Here is a 12,891-nt window from a genome sequence, read left to right as displayed (position 1 = left end):
ATAAAAATAAGGCTACCAGAACTAACACTATTAGATCTGGGAGAGTGCTCATGTTATGTATCTTACACAAATCCAGTAATCTACATATCAGCAGTTCTCATTTCTATCCTAGGCATCCAGTAGGACTGTCCAGAGAGTAATCTTTTTTATTTCATATAAAACAATTCAGGAATGAAAAGCCTCCCTGAACAGTACTTTTAAAAGGTACTCAACAAAAGAAAGGTCCATCAAGGAATATTTTGTGGTGGGAGAGAATTGTGCACAAGTAGGTCTCACTTTGATATGCGATTAGAGGACAGCTGAAGGACTTTTCTAACAGCTTCCATCTCTCAGACCACAGACTATACAACTAGCAGAAAATTAAGGTGAAAGTCACCTCTGCAAATTGGAAGCTTACCTCCCCACATTTCTTCAAAACTTTACACAACAGGCTAACGTTCCAAAGTCATGTGGAGAACTGATTTATTATGATGTACTTAAACATCCAAGTATTTTGAAAAGGTACAGACTGCTCAACTGAACAAAATATGAATATCTAAAATCATAGATACAAGACATCACAATAAAATTAATTACATGGAAATATCCAGTATGTTGTCAGAAAAGCCAAAAGCTACTGTGACAAATGCATGGCTGTCTGCAGTTTTCTTCCATGAAATCTCAGCAAGTCAATTACAACATAGACTTTTTTTTTTTTAAGTGTCTGTATTTGTGCTTTCCCAGAACTAACTATAAGAAACTTCAGACAAATTCTTGGCAGTTCTGTTTCTCAAGGATTTTACTGATTTCATAGATCTTGAGTAGGTTCACTAAATTTACTAGATTTAAGATTAACATTGTAAGTGCATGACAATAGCTTTCTTTTCCAGTTTGAATTATTTTCCATTTGAAGAACACATAGTGACTTGTGTATCTTGAAATGTATAGCTTCTTATTTTACAGGACTAATTATTGCTTTTTGTAGGCATATTTCTTACAGGAATATACTCTAGGTAATCCTTTTAGGCACCAAATTTTCTGTCCAGTAATGTAGGAAGGTATGCTCTTCTCTTTATTCATAACTCAAATAAAATTTGGCTTCAGATTTAATCTCTCAGCTGTGAAGCCATGAATCACAGAACTCTTAGGGTTAGAAGGGACCTCTGGAGACTATCTAGTCCAGTCCCCCTGCCAAGGCAGGGTCACCGAGAACAGGTTACATAGGAATATGTCCAGGTGGATTTTGAATGTCTCCTGAGAAGGAGACTCCACAACTTCCCTGGGCAGCCTGTTCCAGTGCTCTGCCACCCTCAATGCAAAGAAGTCCTTCCTCATATTGAAGTGAAACTTCCTATGTTTTAGTTTGTGGCCACTGTTCCTTGTCCAGTTGCTGTGCACCACTAAAAGGAGTCTGGCACTATCCTCTTGGCACCTGCCTTTGAGATATTTGTATATACAAATAAGATCCCCTCTTGATCTTCTCTTCTCCAGACTAAACAGGCCCAGCTGCTGCAGCATCTCCTTGTAAGAGAGATGCTCCAGACCCCTCACATTTCCATGGCCCTCTGCTGGACCATCTCCAGTATCTCCTTGTCTTTCTTCTACTGAGGAGCCCCAAACTGGACACAGCACTTCACATGTGGCTCACTAGGGCCAAGCGGGAGGGTCACTTCCCTTGACCTTCTGGCCACATTCTTGCCAGTGCACCCCAGATACCATTGGCCCTCCTGGCTGCAAGGGCACTGCTGGCTCATCGACATCTTGCACATTTTAAATAGAAAATAGTATCTTAAAAGGCCTTTAATCATTTATATGCTAATGTATCATTATTTCTTCAATTTGCACTGCTTATAATTTTTCTTTGTGAAAGTTTTTCCTCTGAAAATTACTCTGAAAACTAGTCTATGCTGCCTGTGTTACAAAAGGGGTTTTCTTCATGTATTTATCTTAGAGTAGAAAAAGTAAAAGCCTCAACCTTATTTCTTTACACATTATTATTTCTTTGTCACCTTAGAGACATGTTATTAGATATAATTGGAAACAACTGTTTCTAGTAATTGCAACGATCACTAGCATTTTATCTTTACTAAACATCAAGATCATGATTTCCTTTACATTTTTATCAAACAGGAACAATCCTAAAAGCTGTGTAATGTGAATATGTTTCACAGTAGTATTTTTATATTCTACATCTGAAAGAATTCACTTTTTGCTCCTCTGCAGATTGCTAATAGTTCAGTTGGGATATGTCTATGTTTGACCTGCCTGAGGAGACAACTGTTTCCAAAGAAAAACAGAACAGAGGAAATAGGCCGCTGGCTGAAGTACAAAGACCACCTAAAAAGATTTTTAAAAAAGCCTCTTACACTTTTGTTATTTTACATACTACTGGTCCCTATATTGCTCCCTTTTGTACTTTCTGCTAAAGGAAATAAAAATCCCCAAAACCTAAAAAAACCCAAAGCAATCAACCAAAAAACCCTAAGCAAACGACAATCAACAATTTTTTTCTCCTCTTTAGCTTGGCTTGTAACAAAAGTACTTTTCAGGTTAACAGATGCTTGCTAAAGCCTTCCAAACACTGTGATCCTGTGATCCTACCAAAATGGATACAGAGCAGAGAAGGAAAACTAGCACACCCAAAGGCCGTGAAAGAATTTTTGACACATTAAGTCAAACACTAAGAAGCCAGTCCTAAAGGCACAGCTGAAATGTGATATGAAGCCAAAAGAGAAAATAGATTTCAATTTGGAAACATCTTAAAGTTTCATTTTTTGTTCCAGGTCAATACTGAAGTGTTATTTAACAAGACTGTATAGACTGAACTAATTTTGTTCATCTGGAAATGCTGACAACAGAAGCTACTGCAAACGTACGTTCCAATTTCACTCTACCAAGTACCAATTATCAAGTCACAAAGCTCACAATAAACAAAAGACAAAAAAAAAAAAATCATTAAAACAAAGGGCCCCCCAAAAGCAGATATCTCATTGATACCATAAGCTAAATAGAAATCCAAAGAACCAATTAAAAAATGAAGTCAGAACTTCCAAAATGATGTTTATACTATGTATCAGAGGTGACCGTTCAATTTACAATAAATAGGAGACATTTAGTAGTATAGCACCCAAATGCTGTATCCTAAATTTCTTTAACTGCCAAAGGCAATTTTGGTATTGGCTAGCAGATTTTACTGATATGTCTTTTTTTTCTGAAAGATTAAAACCAGTGACATTGTCTCTCTTCCAATATGATGCAGTTGCAAAAGTCCTTCTCCTCCTTCACAGGGCAAGAAATTAGCCACTATTTTCAACATTTCCAATATACAGACTAAAATGCAAGACCTTCATTTATTTAGAGGTTGGTAGATGGAACTAGGAAATAATTAGTGAAGTGTAGACCTCAAGAGCTACATAGAAGACATCAGCATCCATGTTCTATGAACTGACTTGGCCTTTGGAAAAGGTATCAATCATCCCTACACAGGGCCAGCTAAGTTGACAACTCAGATCCTCTCAGTTACGTTTTATGGACCGGGAATGCATACTAACACCTGGTTTGAAACTGATCAGCAGATTAGAGTTTGAATAGTATCTTAGCTAAGCTTAGTCTGCTGTGGTACACTTTGTGAAAAACAGAAAAGACAAAACTTCTTTCTCAGGAAAGTATAAAATGCATCAAAACTGTTAGACGTTTACCCCATATATCTGCTTTGCAAAACCAAACAAGAAAACCCAACTCAAAACAACAACAACAACAAAAAGCCACCAAGTCAGAAACAAATCCATGTCTGTTAAAAGCACTGCTTGTTTGGTTTGTTTGGTTTTTTTTTTTAAACTACCTGAACAATAGGATTTTATCTGTCCAAGTAGGTAAGTATGAATTATTTGGCTGAAAGTGTGTGTTTTGCATGACTGCTTCAGACCAATTTCCTAGCAGAAAAGAGCTAGTGAAAGTACAAATGACTTGACAATACACAGGTAAGGAAATTCACACTGAGAAAAGAGTACTTTCTTTGAAGCAATATCCATAATGTTCTGCAAAACAGTACAATGATAACAGTCTTTGAGAAGTGAAAACCAATTATTTTCCTTTGCAAATTGTGTGTATTAGTAATGCATTTATATCTATAGCCAAATTAAAAACAGGTGAAAGGAAAAACAAAAAGGCCCCCACATCCTGATTTCTTCTTCCTTCAAAGTTAAGACTAAAGGTATTTTGAAGCAGACAAATGCAAGTTTGAAAGATCCTGAAAGGAGAAAAAAACCCCAAAGAACAGGTATGAAACATGTAGAAAGTATAGATCACAGAGATCAAGAATCTTAAATATTTATTTCCACTATCTAGCAACAGTTTTATACGTAGGACACTCAATAATTTGAATTTGTGACATCAGACGTGTCCCCTTAGCTTCCAGTCATGCTGTGATTGTTGGTATGAGAGCTATAATGGGTGGAGCTACCTGCTATATTGGTGGGAGGTCATGCAGATGACATTAGTACTACTGCAATCAAACTAAAAAAGCTATTCCACACACCAGGAGAGGAAAAATACAATGTTACAATAGTGCAAAAAAGCCCTAAACCATGGTAGCATCTGTAGGACAGATAATTCTCCAAACTAGGAGAAATACAGCAGGATCGCTTTAAAGATGGGAGGGGAAGAAAAGGCACTAAGAAAGATCTGGGTATGAAGAAATGCTGAAAAATCCCCAACAATCTGAACATAAAGAGAACTGATACTACAAGTAGCATTGTAACACCTTGCAATTTTGTTCCTACTAATGTCACTACGTATTCATTGCACAATTCAATGAGAGAGATTTATTTTAAAGTGGATGAACTGCTCATTACATCTCCCTGTACTTAATTCTTCTGCTGATTTTTAGCTTTTGGGTGGTAAAAACTGACGTGCAGACCAGCATACAATCAATCTAATTTGGTAGCTGGCAAGACTGTTAGGATGTAAAAAAACCCACAACAAATATCAGCAAGTTTTCTAAAACTATATATTTGAATTTATGATCTCTAAACACAAGCACATTTAAAGACATGCACAAGCTGCAAACTAAAATCTGACAGTGCAGCTTTCTTGTCTCATGACCTTTTATCATCTCATGACTGATTTTTTCAGTCCTTCAAAGTGCATTGGAGGTAACAGAGTGGATAATATATACCATACTAGATGTTTTCCAAGAAACTCCAAAAACACACTTGATATGTAAAATGCATTTGGTTTCTTTCAGTCCAACATCAGAAGGGTCAAATAAAACCAGATGAAAATAATTATTCTAACTTGTTTAAAGCAAAACACCCTGAATGAGGCTACTTATTTTTTGTGCCTACAGTAATCTGTCCAGAAAGCTCAGCTTGTGGTGTAAGTCATGAGAAAATGGGTAAATTGCATTCACTTTCATACATCTGTCGCCACACTTAAGCTAAAGCAGAATGCATTAGGTCCACCCATTCTACAGCAAGGTACAGAAACATGCCAAATAAAACCATGTCCAAACAATAGTTACAGAACAAACACATAACAGCCATCACTGAAAAGCAAAGTAAGATTTAAATATCAACTTTAATAAATAAGAATTTATTGTGGGATTTCCTCATGAGATAGATTACCGTGGGAAGTTAAAATCAAGGGCAACTTCCTTCACAGTATGATATTGTTACAATCTTGCCACACTACACTGTTCTATCATAAATGACTTGATTATCTTTTCTAAAATTTAGCAGAGATACTTTTGGCAACACTTATCAGGAGCAAGGATAAAACCAGCTTAGTTTTTTCTTAATAGAACTTGATAGAAGATATATCTAAACTCAATCTTCAGGGGAAAAAAAAAGTGTCCACTGGTATACATGACAGCCTTAGAAAGCACCCAGCATATTCAGAAAGAGATTCCATCTGAATCTAAAATTTTGCTTTTCCTTCAGAAAAGTTTTTGTTGCTTCTATCAATTCCATCATAAAGCTTTAAAGAAGTTCCTGTACAGAGTACTAAGATTACCAAAACATTCCTGATTTAGTGACAGACCGCAATTACTTCATCTAAACATGCTGGAGTTCCTTCACTGCTGCCTGCTCATTTATACAATTCAGAAGCACAAAATTGAATCAGACCTCTCAAGGTCGTCTAGACAAACCCCTGATCAAAGTGGGGCAAACATTACCATTTAGCGAGGGGAACGGCAAAATTCATTTAAACAAAGTGCAAAACTTCACTTTCCTATGGTGATTTTTTTTTGTTTTGTTTTCCATTTTAACTGATTGAAGTTTCCCTGATTGTGACTTGTCACCTTTGCCTTCTAGCTTTCTACTGTATGCACCTAAGAAGGATCCAGTTTTACCTTCTCCTACAACCATGAAATACTTAGGGAGTGGAAGGCTGGAAACATAACCTTCCCCCAACCCCAGCCTTATCTTCTCTTTTGATCTCTTCTAAACAAATCCCCCTTTCCTCAGTCTCTCCTCCTACCACAGCTGAAGCTTCTTATGTAACTTATTTGACTTGTTCTGGACTCTCAAGTTTTATAGTATGGACCTTAAACTAGGAGACTGAAAACAGGTTTCCAGATGCAGTCCCATATGCCCTGCAGAGAAGTGTAAAAATTCCTGTTGATCTGCAGGCTATGCTCCTCTAATGAAGCTCAACATGCAGTTCATCTTTGCTGCTGCAAGGGTGGGTCACTGACCCCTGTCCAGCCTGTGTTTCCCACAAGGCTGCTCCAGACTTAACCAGGCAGCTCTCAAGGCCACACAGTGGATTATACCAGCCCAGGTGCAGGACTTCATGCTTGTTTTGGCTGAACATCATGAAGCCCTTCCTGTCATCCCATTCCCACATCTAATAAGACTCTAATAAGGAGTTCTAAAAAGCTGACTCTATCTCTCTCCCCTCCAGTTCGGTATCACTTGCAAACCTGAGATAAGTGCAGCACATCGTGTTGTCCTGGTCACAGAAAAGGACATGAACTAGGACTGGCTCCAGGATCAGCTTCTGCACCCACCATGCTACCAGCAGCTATCCAGTCAGACTTCAAACCACTAAGGAGACACAGAATCACATCTTTGAGCCCTATAGTTCTCCCAGCTCTTCCCATCACATCACAGTCCATCTCTCCCAAGCAAATTACCCTATCTGCCTGGGAGGATGGCAAGGTATAAACACTGAAAGCTGTGCTACACTTCTACATGACTATATTACCACATGATAAATGAGTGACATTAGATTTACTTGGGGATTTATAAATTCCATTACAAGCATCAATGCATTGCTTTACTGCTGTAATATAGAACAGTGAGCTACAGATATTCTTTCTTTTGTTGTCAGTTTTATGTAACACATAATTTTTACCCTAATCAATATTCTGCTTTAACATTACTTAATTATTCAAAGCCCAGGGTCTAACACTTAAAATCAGACCAATTCTGTAATGCCAAACATAATGTTTAAGGGCCTAGCACTGAGCAGATTTGCAAATTAAATTTCATTTGCAACTTTCAACTTAAGTAATTTTTACATAAGCTTATAGTGAAAACCTGAATAAACTCTAAAAATACACAGAAGTTACTTATTACTCAGAAGTACCTTTGTTATTCAATTTAACTGCCCTATTACTTGGTGTCAACATTTACTTTAGATCAAATTCTATATTCTTGACATTTACATCAGTCATTTTTACTATGCTGACCACTTAGTAAAAACTGCAAGCACTTTAAAGTGGGGGAATTAAGAAAAAAACCCACTGTATTTTTACAAAATTACCCATTCTTTCACATCTCTCCATTCAAAATTAAACTCATATCAAGAAACAGAAGAATCTCCAAACACCAAGACTAACAACTGGAATTTCATCATATACAAAACAAGTGATATTATTCCTGTATGCAATTTACTACTATGCAAATTACATGCATTTTTGTATTTGTACTTGTCTTTCTAAACAACTTTTTTTGTTGGTTGGTTATGAGTTCTTGTAGTTTCTTTCTTATTCTCTGCTTTACATACCCCTAAACCAGAAAATTTCCATCCTGAAACAAAAACTCTTCTGTCTCATCTGATGTTCTATGTATAGTAGAGCATTTGTTTGATTTTTCTGTCCTCTAATACACAGTATTAAAATAATCTATCATTCTAAGCCTCATTGCTTGCAAATTTGCTGTTAATAGCTTGCTTCTTCTTACTGCACAGTTCACAGCCAAGAATCACCATGAGTGTTGGCTTGTCTGCTACCTAGTCTAAGGGCTATCCTGTAATTACCCTGTCAGAGTTCTCCATAAATACTCATTGACAAAACCAGTTAAATGGTGCAGCAAACAAGAAAATCTGTTATGCTTACAGTAAATTGCTTAGTTTAAATGTATCAATGTGCTCCTCATGGGATTGAAACTATATTCAAATTTGTTTTTTAAGACATGATCAGAATAGCCTTGAACATCAACTACAGTAGTGGCAATAATAACTCCATAGTTTAAGTTTCCTTAAACCTTTACCCTTTGTGAAATAAAATTCTTTCAAAGTTTGCCAAATGTCTTCAGCATATTAAACCCTTATAGTAGTAGCTACAGAGACCAGTAGCTAGCCATGTTCTTCTCAAAAGACAATAGTTGGCCTTTTTAAAATATAAAAGTCCAATATAAAATTTTATAAAAATTATAATAAAATACAGTTGCATTTCCTAAATTATTAATAGCTGCAGACAAACAGAAAAAGTGGGACTGTGTCCTGAGTGATACATTTGCAAAGCAAATCAGTATCACTGCAACACATGCACTTGTATTTTAAGCTGAGGAAATTCAAAAAGTAAATTCTAAACACTGATCACAAGTTGCAACAAAGCACTTCCCCTAAGATATTCCCTAAACTATTTCTGCTTATGCTACAAAAATTTACAATATGTTTTAGAAGATACTTAAAGATTTTATCACATCCTCTTTGTTGTGAATCTCTATACGTGAGAAATACATGCAAGAGTACAAGTGTATAAAGTTAATTATTTTTTGTTCCAGATTTTTAGATTCTTCCAATAGTCTAAAAATAGTCTTTCCAATGATACTGCTGTAAATTGTCACTACTTTCTTCAACTCCTATTAGTAATACTATATATTATTATTGCAGAAGGACAACAATGAAAGTTCAGCCAACACAAGAGAAGAAATAACTTCATTGTCACTAGTGATTCCAGTTGGTGTTTTCTTTGATTTTTTAAGAATCCTTGTATTTAAAAAAAAAAAAAAATCCTGGAGAACACTGTAACAAGACAGTTACAGCATTACAACCAACGTATTTGTTTTTTAATGCCTAAATGTTACTTGAAGAGTTGAACCAGGACTTATTTCAGAGAATCACAACTTTATGTGAAAGCCAAAGAATGTCTATTTCCATTAAACAGATTTTTGACTGTTCTTTTCTCCCCCTTTCCCCAACCATCTCTATTTAGATGGGTTTGGGGGTTTTTTTCTGCATTTTTAACCAGGATACATATTTTTCAAACTATAAAAAATGCATCTCTTATCTTCTTGAAATGCATCATCTTCTGTATTCTCAGTATAACATGGTTTTATGTTTTTTCTGAATATAGAGAATTTAAAACTTAATCATCTGTGCTTTCTTTCCCCCCGCCTCCTCTCCCCCCACCACAGTTAGAGAACTTAGTAGGATTGCATAGACACAATCAGAGGCTTCTTTTCTCAGTGCAACTGTATTAAGACCACTCTCATCTACATAAAAAAAAATCCTTCTTGTCTTAACTAATATTCTTGTATAATACCTTTTTCTCATGCAGATACAATTTTACAGATTCAAGAGTGATTTTTCTAGCTTCTAGTTTGGAAGCTAGCTATACTGCTGAATCTTTTGTGAACAATTCATTATTGGTACCACAGCAACAAATCCATATAACTCCACTCAAAACCTTCAAGTTTAGAAGCAAAACCAGAAATACTAACCCCAATAAACAAATCAAAACGTTTGTAAAGACTGTGCTATCATTAATTTTAAAAGGAATCATTGACCATTTCAACAAAATATATTATCTAATACTAAAAAGGAAAGAAATACAAAATGGAAAGAAGATGAAATAATCATCATCTGACAAAGATGGACTTAAGGTGGCTAAAGGAAAATGCTGAGCAGTGAAAAGGACACTGTGGAAGTCTAGAGCATAATGGTATAAGCAATTGAAAGTCTCTTATTTCAAATCAAAGTTTATTTACTTTACTGGGCTCAGCTCTACGCAGTTTCAGGAAGTGGGGATGGGAGATTCAGGACTGCTGCCCATATATCACTTTCTTGATGCATAACTGAACTGCACGTTTGTATTACATGCCATTACTGTCTGCATAGTTCAGACCTGTTACACTTCACTTTCCTATCAGAGCACTGTGACAGGGTTATGACAATCTTCCTAAGTCAAGATAAAAGGAGAACAGACAAGGAGCTTTGTCACAATCTATTCTCCCTTAATGGTTCTCTTCCACACCATTTCACAGCCAACCACGTCCAGACATCAAGAGATAACTGGATCAGAGCTTCACCTCTCTGCCTAATGTTTCAGGAGAAAAAGAACTCCAAGCCACTGTCTTATATACATGGCCTAAAGCTAATAGGTTTTGGTTTTTTGTATAAATTGTGGTTCACTTGTGCCATGCAGTCAAACTCTGTCCTGCTTCAATAATAAATAACTGATTGGTTCAGACTGGAAGAAATCACTAAATTGTATTAGAAACTGGTTTTATAATTAGGGTTTACATTTTGCAATGGGTTCTCCAATGCTAGGAATCAATTTTTGTACAAAAACGCTCTAAACAATTATTCACTTGAATGTTTTGTTTTTTTTCAGAGAAGCACACATTTTAGAAAGATAGAAGTTATTCAAAACAAGTAAAATGTCATATATTCTATAGCTGGCTTCTATCTCTGTCCTCTACCTGCCAAGAAAGCAGCGTGCTTCCGTACCTTTTCCTTCTAGAAAACGCAGTATTTACTGAATTCCTTTGAAATTAAAAAATTAAACAATTATTTCTAAAGAATTTCTATTACAGAGGGGGGGAAAAATTAACTATTTTTCCACAGAAGAAGTAAAAAAAAAACCTCACAAATCAGCCTCTGCAAAGACAAACCCTCCTCAATAAACCTTTATTTTGCATAACAGAACTTTGATGAGCAAATAAAATAAAAAAGTAAAATATAAAGTGTTTGAAACCAAAATGCAAAAATCTAGGTACTTAAAAAAACCCCACCACACTGGGTTTGCTTCACACTATAAATTTGCTTTCACAACTTCAAACAATTTACAATAACAGCATATTGTTAACAGCTACAATAACTTCTTCACTCTGACTGTGCCTCCCACTCAAAGATGGAAAATCAGTTGGAAATTTCATTTCCCAGGACTTTGTAAAAAATAAAAATGGAAAAGAAAAAAGTAGCAAGGGAGATAATACATTATGTAAGTTGCTTTGGATTGAAATTTAAGAGAAATTTCCTAGAAACACAAGTTGAAAAAAGAGTTACCAGTATTCAATAACTTAATTATGTAAGTACAAATTAATAGTGGTAGTTAGACACAGGGAGCCCCTGGTGGTCTAGTGGTAAAGGCGCCGCGCTATCACCGCAGAGACCCGGGTTCGATTCCCGGTCAGGGCCACTCCCAGGCAGGTGGAGCTCGTTAGCCCTTGAAGGCAACCCACCTACGTCCTAAGGACCTCACTGCCACTGTCCAAGCCTCGCACTGGCCCCGGCAGATGAACCTTAGGATTAAAGGGTGGGCTCAGTTCCGCGCACACTGTGTCTCACCTAAAAAATCCAATGCGCAGGCTGGAAGGTGGAAAGACCTTCCCCGGATCTTCGCTCGCGAAGACTGGCCATTATTATTAGTTAGACACAGCACTTGAAAGGGAGAGGGAGGGGGAAGGAAGGAAAAAAAATCCACCACCCAACCTTACAGTCTAATTCTCCTACTGAGAAACCTTGCATTGTTTCATAGTTGGCCATTTCCATTACCTTTTCCATCTAGTAGTTATTCCTAGTTAGTGACCTGTTGCAAATACAACCATTTCAGTTTATGTTTGCTCAGAACAGCATTCTGCTGCTAGGTAAGATACTCTACCAAAACCATAATTATTTGGCTTCACCCCAAAATACATAAAGAAAAGATCAAGGTAGAACCCCTCGTTTTAAGAGGTTTAACCCCCTGTTCCATCTTTTCACATGATCAGTTGAGAAATCAAAAGAGTTAATGTTAAAATTACTCCTAAAAACCATTACAGCATTGCTATTTTGAGTTCTCCCCTACCTGGCACTTTATCACTTGCTTTTCAAGAAACAACAACTTGTCTTTCAAAGCATAAGTCTCTGTTCATGACACAATAAATGGGACATCAAATACTGGGAACCACTGAAACACAGTAATTAGTACCTATCCTTTGATCTGCCTAACTACTGCAAGAGCTACTGATAACGTTTGCTGCAAAATCTCCCATGGCACCAGAGAGAAACACTCAGTGAACTCTTCTGTCCTTCTCCCAAGCTTGAAAATACCAGAATGGTTTGATCTTACATGAACTAAAATCTTAAATCACAAGATTACCTACCAACCTAAAAAAAGTGTCTGCTCTAGAGAGCTATGTACAAGCAGTACACTGCTGCATCAGCTGGTTTAACACTTCTTAAGCAAGCACATCTGCATTCCAGTTCTTGGTTTCCACAGACTTACTCTATCACAGTTGTAAAGAATACCGTATTTGAAACTGAAGAAATGAGCACTACCCTAGCAAATTTAGATGGAATAGGGGCAGGTATTCAAGTACTTAATTATTTGGCACTGCTAGAAGTGCAGGGGTGTGTCCCTATTAGCATATCAGGACAGAAAATGATGGTAATGAGGTCTTCAAAAGGCTCTTTAGA

The 12,891-nt window shown here is 36.6% G+C and overlaps 1 protein-coding gene across 3 annotated transcripts in view; it reads right to left on the bottom strand.

The window, feature by feature from the left end:
• STXBP6 (syntaxin binding protein 6) overlaps nt 1-12,891 on the bottom strand; it is a 117,458-nt gene that overhangs the window by 42,991 nt on the left and 61,576 nt on the right. The window lies entirely within an intron of this gene.

This window comes from Myiozetetes cayanensis, unplaced genomic scaffold (assembly GCF_022539395.1).
Source record: "Myiozetetes cayanensis isolate MyiCay16 unplaced genomic scaffold, myiCay2020 scf6-25, whole genome shotgun sequence".
Classification (NCBI taxonomy): domain Eukaryota; kingdom Metazoa; phylum Chordata; class Aves; order Passeriformes; family Tyrannidae; genus Myiozetetes; species Myiozetetes cayanensis.
This window is presented reverse-complemented; position numbering and strand designations above follow the sequence as displayed.